This window comes from Siphateles boraxobius, unplaced genomic scaffold, assembly GCF_051911475.1.
Source record: "Siphateles boraxobius isolate OS27281-9 unplaced genomic scaffold, OSU_SipBor_1 81, whole genome shotgun sequence".
Lineage (NCBI taxonomy): Eukaryota > Metazoa > Chordata > Actinopteri > Cypriniformes > Leuciscidae > Siphateles > Siphateles boraxobius.
This window is the reverse complement of record NW_027509210.1, coordinates 1,364,399-1,377,404: the sequence shown is the minus strand read 5'-3', so window position 1 is coordinate 1,377,404 and position 13,006 is coordinate 1,364,399. Positions and strand designations below refer to the sequence as shown.

General features: G+C 40.7%; 1 protein-coding gene across 1 annotated transcript in view; it reads left to right on the top strand.

Moving 5' to 3' along the window:
* The window catches only part of LOC143730748 (NACHT, LRR and PYD domains-containing protein 12-like), a 277,613-nt gene that overhangs the window by 124,080 nt on the left and 140,527 nt on the right, over window positions 1-13,006 (top strand). The window lies entirely within an intron of this gene.

The window sequence follows — 13,006 nt, the reverse complement described above, 5'->3', positions numbered from 1 at the left end:
TACATTGACCTTCATAGTAGGACAGCAAACTAAATTTTGTAATACATTTTCAGATGAAGGGGTGTGTTTTTTTTTTTTTTTCCACAGTCCCTCAATTACTATCTGTTCTTGTATGTTTTAGGCTGACTAGACGGAGGAAGCGGAGAGAGATTTTGAAAGACCACTATGGCATTTTTTTGTGATCCGCGAAAGTGATGCTCTTAGCCGTGCACTGGACATTTCCATTGTCATTGAAGGTGTGGAAGTACTGAAGGAGTTGCCCTCTGTTGCATGTGCCTGTGCCATGGTGTTTGGACTCATTAATGCACTGAACTTAAAATATCCTGAAGGACTCAAATATACCGTTGAGGCCTTTCAGAAAATAATCATGAACATAGAGAGTAAGCAGACGAGCCGAAGGGTGCAGAACCTCTCTTCAAAGCTGCAGGAGTAAATGTGTTTCCTTTGACCCAGCTACAATGTTCTGCTGATGGTAATGTTTCTTTGAAGATGTTGGACTGTATAAAGCCTTTTATACAAATTTAACTGTACTACTGTTTACTAAACCGGATATGTTTTATCTAGGGTTAGTTAAATAGTTTACCCAAAAATGAAAATTCTAACGTTGTTTACTTACAGTATCCTTAAGCTATTCAAGTATTTAACTTTAATTAAATTTGGTTCAGAAACATTTTATGATAATTATGAGAGAAGTTTCAGTTTTGGGTAAACTATTCCACAAAGGTGAAAATACTTTTCAAACTTGTTTTAACTTTAGAAGAATTCTAGAGGTTTGATTGTGGAGTCAGTTCTAAGTGATTGTTAATGGAAAGATTACATGTTTCTCTTCGAAACCATAACTGATTCTTATGTGAATTTACATTGTATCCAATGTGTCTATGTATATGGATACTAAAACAATACTATACACATTGTAGAAATGTTGTATGACAACAATTGTCAATTTTATGTTTACATTCTTAGACAGTGTGTATTTGTGTGAGGATACTGTACACATAAAAAAAATGTATTATGGCCAAATAAATTGTCAAAAGTTTGATGCTTGAAGTCATTTTTCTTAATGATAGAATTACACATTCTGAAAGTAAATAAATTTCTTTATTTTACATTTATACTTTAAATTGTATTTGTTTGGATATTTGGTTAGATGTGAAGTAAAATAATTAAGTTAATACAAAGACAAAGCATTGAGATGAAGAATAATTTGAGATTTCATTAAACTTAAAAACGTTATTTGATTCAAAGATGCATTTTGCTTTGGCTAATTAAGGGATAGTTAATTCTCTTCAAAGTAAAAATTTTAAGTTGATAAAAAGTAAAATAATTAGATGTAACAAGTTATCGCAAAATTTTTACTTTGATCTAATGAGACACTTTTTTCGTATCTCGAGGTAATTTCCTGAATACTTACAATTCAATACTTCCCTGAAGTAAGGTGACGGCGTGCCGTCAAGAAGCTGCTATCACTGCCTCAATCACACAGATGATCTGTTGTTGACTTTTGAGCGTCTATTTCTCAGATGTGCAGCGTATACCTGACACGACTCAAGTCGCTCTTTGTAGAAATGAAGTTTTCTTCACTGGCCACAACAACTAAGTGAGTCTCCTGAATAGAAAGATACATGTACATTTATATCATACAGTTGAGTAAAAATCAATGTCACTCAGGTCTTCACTGTGATTTGTTCTGGTGATTGGTTTGTAATGATCTAAGCTAATCATATGACTGTTCGTTCTACTGTGTTAAGCTGGTTAAGTATATTTGGCCTTTGACCTGAGCCTCCTTAGTCTGCATTTCTCTGTACATTTAATGTTGAAAATACCCATTACATAAAATATCCTCATGTCGTTCCAAACCCATATGACTTTCGTGCATCTTCGGGACACGTGAAGAGAGCCTGTTTTAATGAGATCTGGAGATTTTTGGCCCTCCATTGAATCTCTGACGCTTCAAAACGTTCATTAAGAATCACAAATCAGTTTCATCCAAGAAGAGACAGGATTGCTTTAAATGATGAGCAGATTTAATTGAGGCTTATTCACATATAAACAGTGATCAGTGAACAATGTTTGCTACTTTCTAAATTTGGTTACTGAAGCAATATGTTTATAATAAACAATAACAGCGGTCATACACTGATTTTATAGCTTAGTCAGCAGGTCTCAAGCCTAAGCTAAGCATTAGTGTGGTGCTTAACAATGATACTGTCGGTCTCACATACTCGAGTAAAAAAAGTGGTTTCGTTTTAGTGTTAAGTTATGTGTCATTATGAATATTGTTGGGTTATATTAGAAATCACAGTCATAAAAAAGGTATGGCTATATTTGTAACGTCACCAGCTGGAGTGCCCTTGAGAGCCACCAGAGGGCTCCACATCAGACTATTGCCTTTCCCTCACAAACTACATCTCCCATAACTCACTGCCTGGACTCATCAGCACTCATTATCACATTCACCTGTGTCTCATTATCTTGATTACTCACCCTATAATAATCTGGTTTTCACATTCATTCCCTGAGAAATCTGGTCTAGTGTTACAATCCAATTTCCGAGCATTCTTCCAGCTTTCATGTCTCTTGGTTTTGGATTTCTTGCCCTTTCTGTGGATTACTCTTGTTCCCGTGTTCCCTGCCTTGTGTTTGTTTGTTTGGACTGCTTGTGCTTGACCTTGCCTGTACTTTGGATTACCCTGTTCAATAAAAACTGCATGTGGATTTCAACCTTTGTGTCTCAGAGCAGTTTGTAACAATATTTGTGAGCACTTTTCTGTATTTGTACCCTCACTGGATCATATTTACACCTTAAGGAACTAATATGTACCGTTTCGGGGACAGTAAGGTACAAATTTGTTTACAATTGTCAAAAAGTCCATGTTTGTACCATTTAATTAAGAGAGATGCTTGGCTGACTGAGTTTAATCCAAGAGCACATTCTGGTACACTGGTCATGTTACTACTGGCCTCTTTCTCACTTTGTCAGGGGAGAGTGACGTGTGTGTGTGTGTGTGTGTGTGTGTGTGTGTGTGTGTGTGTGTGTGTGTGTGTGTGTGTGACCTCCTGATTTAACTCCTTTCCACAAATTGAACATAGAAATAAAAACAGTATAAATAAAAACAAAAATAAATAACGTGTTTTCTTAGTCTTATTAAGTGCAAACAATAAGTGCAACCATAATCAAAGTACTCTCTCAAAATTAAAAGTGCAAACAGAGACCAGATCCACAACTACACAGTCCAGAGGTCAGAGATATTGATATTGATATTGATATTGGGCTATTGTATGCAGCCTATTTCGTCAGTGCTTTTTACTTTCACTTTCAGATTCGCGATCGTACTTGAAAATTCATATTAAAAAAAATTATTTAGAGTTAAAGGATCTACAGAAAATGTGTTTTACAGCAACAAAATTTAAAACACTTACAGATTAATAACTTTTATTTTTGGTGACCCTGTTGTGGCCGATATAAGGGGAAATTAAAATATTTTGATGTAGGGTCAATAGGCAATTTCTCACAATACTTTTTTTTTTTTGTCTGTTGCAAATATAAATTTTCTAAACAAACTATTTAATCTAATCTCTATAGTCCTCTTAACTTTTATTGTTCAGATTCTGATAAGCAAACTTCATTTGTGAATGAATAATGTCCCACAAAAGGACTGACAATAAAAGTTCCATACAGTGGAAACTTGTGGTAAAGGTGTGGAGGGGGTTATTGAGACACATGCAGAAATGAATAACTCAAAGACCACAAGAAAGGCTTCTCTGCGCTGTCTGTACGGGAATTGGTTCGTCACGTGAGTGTTAAAAACCTCTGAACATTATTCAAACCGCACTGTGGGTGAATGCTTTCCACTCCTCATCACAAGGAGACTAACACATATTTAATTGTTTATAATTTTTTTATTTAAACCTGAACATTGCTGATTTTATTTAATGAAACTAATATGTGAGTATAGATCATGTACAGTTGGAATACTTTTGCTTTTTTTACATTACCACATAAAACTATAAGGCGAGGCAAGGCAAGTTTATTTATATAGCATATTTCATATTGAAATGGTCATTCAAAGTGTTTTGCATAAAATGGATTAAAAAATCATAAAATATTCACAAGTGTGTAACCCAGGTTACTAAAGATGTTTTATTTTTTGAAATAGAAAAGAAAGAAACTGACACTTATGTGAATAAACAGTTATTTTATTAAATATCTGTAAAGAAAAGAGAAATCAAGAATACATAAATTAGAGAAGAGTGATTTGATTAAATGAGACAATGATTGGTCCTAATAGACGAATCAGAGTTGGCCGCCTTAGTGGGTGGAGTCATCGGAGTCGAGAGATGATGCAATGATCATTTTTTTTTCCGAGAGAAGCACCGAGAAAGAAGCACTGAGCGCGATCTGAGAAGAGAAAGAATTAGACTGAGCGAGCTAGTAGTTTGTTTAGAGAGATTTAGAGATATAGAACATAAAGATTTTGAGAAATAGAAACAGAACTTGATGCTGTGATTGATTGATTTTGAGTACAAGTGAAACTAGCTTTTGTACGTGCATTGAAGTACGGGCCTAAAGCTGAGAGAGCTGCCGCGAACTTTTTCTAATTGATATTAGAAGTACTCTTGGTTGGGTTTTTTTTTTCTTTCCCCCCCTTGGGCTTTCCATTTCTTTTTATATCCTTTCTGGATTTTCTTTTGGTTTTGTCTGATATTTTCTATTTGCTGAGTTTGGATGCTGAACGAGAATCGAGAAAGCTGCACGTGAGATGTCCCTGCTTCACAGCGAAAGTTCGAGAGTTGGTGCAAGCAGGAACTGGCGAGCCATGCCCAAATAAGGATCGAACTGCGAATCGAACTGTGAATATTGTGGTAGGATTGAGTACAGGTTTTCTCTTCCTGTTGCTATTGAACTGTGAGTTAACTTGAGTTGCGGAAGAAGGATCTCGTGAAGGAACATCGAACTGGAGCTGAGAACTGAGATAAAATCTCATATCACATTGAGATTTCTGTGAACACTGAGATAATTGGACGGTGATTTATTTTCTTGTTATTTTGTTTCAATTCTATTGTGATTTATTTCTTTTGATTTGTCTATTAAGTGTTCATAATTTCTATTTTTGGGTAATAAGAGTGAACTGAAAGGTAATTTGAAAGGTTGAAATTGAAAAGTTACATTTAAATCAGACCAGAGGAGAAAAGTATTCTTAATATAAATAAGTCAAATTAGGAATAATTCAAATAACTAAAGAAACCTTATATCTTACTTATACCAAAATAAAAGCTAATTAGGTGAAATTAGATTTAAAACTAAATAGAAAGTATAAATTATAGTAGATAAAAAGAAAGAATAAAAGGTTACAATTAGGATTCAAATAAGAGTTTATTTATTTCTGGTTTATTTTCTTTTATGTGATGTGGTAATAATTTAATTTTATTGTCTTTTTGAACATTTTCTTTTTTTTCCCTTAATTGCTTGTTATTCCTTTTAAATATATCGTACCTGTTTTTCTAACTCAAACAGTGTGTCCCTGTGCTTCTTTGCTGCTAACACAGTCTCTTGAGCGAATTCTGGTCTTCTGATCGCTGGTCCATAGATTGAAGCAGTGTCTTCTTTCACTTCCCTCTGTGTCTTTTACTGAGGAGAGTGAGGGTAACACACTTGCCACGACACGGGTTACAGAAGGTTGGCGAGCCAGCCAGGAGACTGTTGCTTAGCAACAAGGATAGTAGTAGGAAACGAGCTAATTAGTAACCGAAATTTTCTCAGAGTGTTGATCTTACATTGTGACGATGGAAATCATTGAGAGAGAGAGTGTGGACGTAGCAAATGCGCTTCTTGTCAAAGGTCTCACGTTGACCGAAACGGATGATGAGCTGAGTATTTTCTTGCAAAGGTATGGCTCGGTTAAACGTAATTTGATAATTGACGATCAAACGTCTGAGTTCCATCAGCATGCCATTGTAGAATATGCTCACAGCTCTGCAATGCTGGACTTAGCGCCAATGTTACCCATAACTTTGGGAAGTCTTTCGAATCCAAGCGTCATGTTCCAAGTACGAGCTTTGGCTAGTGTCCGTAACCAGACGACCAGTGAGAAACCTCTTTCAAATGTGTTTCAGGAGGAGTTGAATGAACTCCAGGAAGTTCACTCTACCAACTGTACTCCAGAGAGAGTGCGAAATGTGAGCTGTGATGATTCTAGGAAAGCAGAAACAGTAGAAATGCGAGATTTAGAATTCAAAAACCCAATCAAGAGACAGACGGGCCCTATGGCCTTTCCAGAAACCACCGTTGATGGTGTTACAGTGACTACTCGTTCTGGTTTCCCCATGAACATTGTAGACCCACCAGGTGTTCAGAAGATGGTTGTAGAGCACATAGTGAAGTCGGCTGATGCTACGATGTTACAGCAAACGTCAGTCCGTCTTAGGAATTTCTCAGGGAGGTGCCCGCGTCCTCCAAATGAACCTGACTTTGACACCTGGCGAGTAAGTGTAGAACTCCTGCTAAGTGATCCGGCTATTTCCGATTTGCAAAGAGTACGTAGGATCCTAGATAGCTTGTTGTCCCCTGCCGCAGACGTAGTGAAGCATGTACGACCTCCCGCTTTGCCTGCGGTGTACCTTGAGTTGTTAGAATCAGTGTATGGTTCTGTAGAGGATGGTGACGAACTGTTGGCCAAGTTTATGGGCACCTTGCAGAACCAAGGTGAAAAGTCATCAGATTTCTTACACCGGTTGCAAGTTCTTCTGAGTTCAACGATTAAGAGGGGAGGCATCGCGGAGAAAGATCATGACCGTCGTCTTTTGAAGCAATTTGTGAGGGGATGTTGGGACAATGGTCTCATTGACAGCCTTCAGTTAGGGAAAAGCGGAGCCCAGCCACTCACTTTTGCTGAGTTGGTTGTGTTAATTCGAACAGAAGAGAGTAAACGTACTTCCAAAGAAGAAAGAATGAAAAAGCACCTTGGGTTGCCAAAAACTCCTGTTGTTTACCCGAAACCTCGAGCTGCCACCCAGCAAGTGGCAGTGTATTCTCATGAAGCACCAAATGCTAGTAGTTCTGAAACAGATTCTCTAAGAAAGCAACTTGCAGAAGCTCAGGCCCAACTTGTTACTTTAGGTGGAAATTCAGATCAGAAACGCCAGAGCGGATGTTCTGAGAAAACAGAATTTGATGCTTTGAGAAAAGTAGTGGAAGAGTTGCGTGCTCAGATAGCCGCTATGCGAGTTTCCATGACTCAAGAAGCAAAACGTGAAGATTCAGACAGCTTAGAAGTCGCTAACCTACGACGACAGGTAGCTGAACTGCAAGCTCAGAATGTTGCTCAGAGAAATTTTAGAGATCACTCCCATGTGACTGCTAGTCCTCGAGTTTTTCCGCCTCAGAGTTTAATAGAGACAGATACTGGTCGAGATGTTAGGGCCCAACCAATGACCAATCGGCCTCGTCCCGGATATTGCTTCCGATGCGGAGAGAATGGTCATTTGGCTGTTGCCTGTGATAATCCAGCAAACCCCTTGAGAGTTGAAGAAAAGCGTCGTAAGTTGAGAGAGCAGCAGGCCCAGTGGGACTCTCTGCAAGGGAATTCTTCATTGTCTTTAAACCAAGGGACGTCTCTGTAGCGGGGCATACAGAGACGAGGTGTAATTTGAACCGCCCTAAGTGTTATAGACAAGCGGCCGTCACGAGTAACCAGAATAGATCACCATTAAGGAACCTGCCAGAGGGGTTAGTAGGAGTAAAGTGCACAGCGCAGATTGTTATTGGGGGTAAAGAAGTTAGTTGTCTCCTAGACACAGGATCTCAGGTTACTACCATTCCTCAGTCGTTTTACAAGTCGCATCTGTCTGATCATTCGTTGAAGTCATTGGGAAACCTACTAGAGGTAGAAGGGGCCAATGGACAAGCAGTTCCATATCTAGGGTACATAGAGTTGGTCTTGAAGTTTCCGAAAGAGTTTGTGGGTGCAGAAGTTGAAATCCCTACCTTAGCTTTGGTAGTTCCGGATCTCAAGAGTCTGTCGCAAGTTCTAGTAGGTACCAACTCATTGGATGTGCTTTATGGTCACTGTATCAACGAGAAACAGAACAATCCTTGTTCAGACTTTCACGGGTATCAAGCAGTGCTTAGAGTTCTTGAAGCGAGATGGAGACAAGCTGGCAGTGAACCGTTAGGACATGTGAAGTTGATGGGAAGTATACCCGAGGTTGTGCCTGCCGGGAACACAGTAGTCTTGAATGGTTATGTTCAGCTTCGGGAACCTTGCTTAGAGAAATTGATAGCTCTTGAACCGCCTTCAACCCCAGCGTTCAGCGGTCTTTCGGTGGCGAGTTGTGTACACACTTTGCCATCCAGACGATCCTCCCAGCTGTCAGTTCTGCTCAAGAATGACACTCGGACTGATATAACGATTCCTCCTAAAGCTATACTTGCAGAGATCCACGCTGTAGAGAAAGTGATAGAGAGCACCAAGAGTTATTGCGGAGTAGAGTCATCAGCACCTACCTCTGCCAACCTTACCTTTGACTTTGGAGATTCTCCTTTGCCTTCACATTGGAAAGAGCGAATTTCGAACCGGCTAAATTCCATGCCTGAAGTTTTCTCTTTGCATGATCTTGACTTCGGTTGTACAAGTCAAGTGAAGCACCAGATTAGATTGACAGATGAGACACCCTTTAAGCATAGGGCGCGTCCAATTCACCCTCAAGACATCGATGCCGTTCGAAAGCATCTTCAGGAATTGATTTCTGCCGGAGTCATTCGCGAGTCCGAGTCTTCCTTTTCTTCGCCCATAGTGGTGGTCCGGAAGAAAGATGGTTCGGTTCGGCTCTGCATCGACTTTCGGAAGTTGAACTCTCAAACGATTAAGGATGCTTACGCGCTACCTAATCTAGAGGAGGTCTTTTCTGTGCTTACTGGTTCCAAATGGTTCTCGGTACTTGATCTGAAGTCTGGATTCTACCAGATCGAAATGGATGAAGCTGATAAGTGTAAGACTGCTTTCGTATGTCCCCTAGGCTTCTGGGAATTCAATAGGATGCCTCAGGGAATCACAAATGCGCCTAGTACATTCCAGAGGTTAATGGAGCGGTGTATGGGTGATCTCCATAGGAAGCAGGTCTTAGTTTTCATTGATGACTTGATTGTCTTTTCAAAGACTTTAGAAGAACATGAGTCGCGGTTGGTACAGGTCCTAAACCGGCTTAAGGAGTACGGGTTAAAGCTAGCGCCTGAAAAATGCCGTTTCTTTCAGACATCAGTCAAGTATTTGGGGCATGTTGTTTCAAAGGACGGAGTAAAGACCGACCCAGTTAAGGTCGAAGCTTTAAAGACTTGGCCGAGACCTACCAACTTGAAAGAGTTAAGAGCTTTCTTAGGCTTCGCAGGGTACTATAGGAGGTTCGTGAGTGACTACTCGAAAATAGTCAAACCTCTTACGGGACTCACTGAGGGGTACCCTCCACTTCGCAGGGGCCGCAGTGGGAAACGAGAGGGGGGCGAGTATTTTAACACGAAAGAGCAGTTTGGTGATCGATGGACGGATGCATGTCAGAATGCGTTTGATGATGTTATTTCAAAGTTGACCTCTGCTCCTGTCCTGGGCTTTGCTGACCCCAGACTTCCGTATACGCTTCACACTGATGCTAGTACTACGGGGCTGGGTGCGGCATTGTACCAGGAGCAGGACGGGCAGATGCGAGTGATAGCGTTCGCCAGTAGGGGATTGACAAAAAGTGAGGCTAAATATCCGGCCCATAAGTTGGAATTTCTTGCATTGAAGTGGGCTGTCACAGCTAAGTTTAGTGATTATTTGTATGGTACAGACTTCACTGTTGTAACAGACAGTAATCCTTTGACGTACGTTTTAACATCTGCGAAACTTGATGCTACCAGCTACCGTTGGCTGTCTAGTTTGTCGACCTACACTTTCAAGCTCCAATATAGGGCTGGGAGCCAGAATCAGGATGCGGACGGTCTTTCCCGGCGTCCACATGGTGAGCCTTTAGATGATTTGGTCTCTCAGAAAGAACGAGAAAGAATTGAGAAGTTTACACTTCATCACCTTGCAGATCCTGAAAACAAGTCTGATGTTCTCATGGCCAATGTAGTGAAAGCTATATGTGAAAGGCATCAGGTGATTAGTTCACCTGAAAGTCTCAGTTTGACACACCCTTCTATTACATTAGTTGAGTCTCTCGCTCATTGTGTTAATGCTTTGCCGAAGGAGTTGCAACATGAGACTGAGCATGGGTTGCCTGTTCTTCCCAATCTCTCGGAGGCAGCATTGGCAGAATGGCAAGAGAAGGATCCAGAGCTCAAGGTGATAGTTGAGTGGATGAGAAATGGAACTAAGCCAGGTACTCTGAGGGGTCAGCCATCTGATTTAGCATTGTGGTTGAGAGAATGGAGTCGATTTGAGTTGAAGAACGGAGTGTTGTATAGGAAGAAGCAAGAGAACGGAGTCTCTCACTATCAGTTAGTGTTGCCAGTTGGACTAAGAGACATGGTGTTGCGTAGTCTTCACGATGATATGGGGCACTTAGGTATTGAGAGGACTTTAGACTTAGTGAGGTCCAGATTCTTTTGGCCAAGAATGTCCCAAGCCGTGGAGAAGAAGATCAAGACGTGTGAACGTTGCGTGCGTAGAAAAAGACCTCCAGACAGAGCCGCTCCCCTGGTTAACATTCAAACCAGTAGACCCTTGGAATTGGTCTGTATGGACTTCTTGTCATTAGAGCCAGACCGCAGTAATACCAGTAACATATTGGTTATTACGGATCATTTCACGAAATACGCCGTAGCAGTACCGACCCAGAATCAAACGGCTCGTACAGTTGCGAAGTGTCTGTGGGAAAATTTCCTGGTACATTATGGGTTTCCCGAAAAGCTACATAGTGACCAAGGACCCGATTTTGAATCCCGTACAATAAAAGAGTTGTGTCATGTAGCGGGTATTCACAAGATTCGTACTACGCCTTATCACCCCAGGGGTAACCCGGTAGAGCGTTTTAACCGGACGCTTCTCCAAATGTTGGGAACGCTAGAGAATGAGAAGAAGTCTAGGTGGAAGGAGTTTGTAAAGCCCTTGGTACATGCATACAATTGTACGCGTAATGATACAACAGGGTATGCTCCTTACGAGCTTATGTTTGGACGTCTTCCTCGTTTGCCTGTAGATTTAGCTTTTGGATTGCCAGCAGAATCTCCAGCTAAATCTCACTCTCAGTACGTTAAAGATTTGAAAGAACGGTTGCGAGAGAGCTATGAAATAGCTAAGAAGAATTCTGGTAAGATAGCAAAGCGCAACAAGGGAAGGTTTGATAAACGTGTGGTTGATTCAACCTTGGAAGAGGGTGACAGAGTTCTTGTGCGCAATGTTAGGTTGCGAGGAAAGCACAAGCTCGCAGACAAGTGGGAGCAAGGAGTTCAAGAAGTAGTTAGGAGAGCGGGAGATTTACCGGTGTACACTGTCCGACCAGTTGGGCAGAGTGGTCCCCTCAGGACATTACATCGTGACTTGTTGTTACCTTGTGGATTTTTGCAGCCGAGTCAACATGAGAAACAGCCTAAGCAAAGGGGTCGCAGGCCCAGAACTAGAGCCTGTGCAGATGATAATGATTCACAAGAGCCAGAATCTGAGTGTGAATATGAGTCTGACACTGATCGATTCATTAATCCTGCATTTAGGGATACAATTGATTTTGAAACCCGAGTCTTGGTGAGCCCCGAGCACTTGCCTTGTCGAAATCCTTGTAACGTCCCTGTTGACTTAACTGTGGATGAACCTGTGAGAGAGAACTTACCTGAATCTGGAGAAGCAGAAGCTCCTTCTGTTGAGATAGAACCTGTTCGTGTTGATTTAGAGATTCCAGTGAGAGAAGATCCAGAAATTGATCCCTGTTCTGAGTTTCCTTCCCAGGGAGCTGAAACAGAAATTGGTTGTGAAGGTAAGAACAGAAATGAAGAGAGTCCAGTTTTGATTGAAGCTGGAGATGTTGAACTTGATCAAAGTGAACGAGAGAACGACACAGAGTTTGAAGAGGGAACTATTCCCAGACGTTCGCAGAGAGAGCGAAAACCTGCAAAAAGGCTTGAATATCCCCAGTTAGGGAACCCACTTACCGTAGTGATTCAATCTCTGTTGCAAGGTCTAAGTGTGGCATTCAGTACTGCCTTAGAGGAAGTAAACGCTTCTTCTGTTGATGTACCTGTGGTTTTGATTCAATCCCAAAAATGTGTAGATGCAGCGGGACGTGCATGTATTCAAGAGGGGAGGGTGTAACCCAGGTTACTAAAGATGTTTTATTTTTTGAAATAGAAAAGAAAGAAACTGACACTTATGTGAATAAACAGTTATTTTATTAAATATCTGTAAAGAAAAGAGAAATCAAGAATACATAAATTAGAGAAGAGTGATTTGATTAAATGAGACAATGATTGGTCCTAATAGACGAATCAGAGTTGGCCGCCTTAGTGGGTGGAGTCATCGGAGTCGAGAGATGATGCAATGATCATTTTTTTTTCCGAGAGAAGCACCGAGAAAGAAGCACTGAGCGCGATCTGAGAAGAGAAAGAATTAGACTGAGCGAGCTAGTAGTTTGTTTAGAGAGATTTAGAGATATAGAACATAAAGATTTTGAGAAATAGAAACAGAACTTGATGCTGTGATTGATTGATTTTGAGTACAAGTGAAACTAGCTTTTGTACGTGCATTGAAGTACGGGCCTAAAGCTGAGAGAGCTGCCGCGAACTTTTTCTAATTGATATTAGAAGTACTCTTGGTTGGGTTTTTTTTTTCTTTCCCCCCCTTGGGCTTTCCATTTCTTTTTATATCCTTTCTGGATTTTCTTTTGGTTTTGTCTGATATTTTCTATTTGCTGAGTTTGGATGCTGAACGAGAATCGAGAAAGCTGCACGTGAGATGTCCCTGCTTCACAGCGAAAGTTCGAGAGTTGGTGCAAGCAGGAACTGGCGAGCCATGCCCAAATAAGGATCGAACTGCGAATC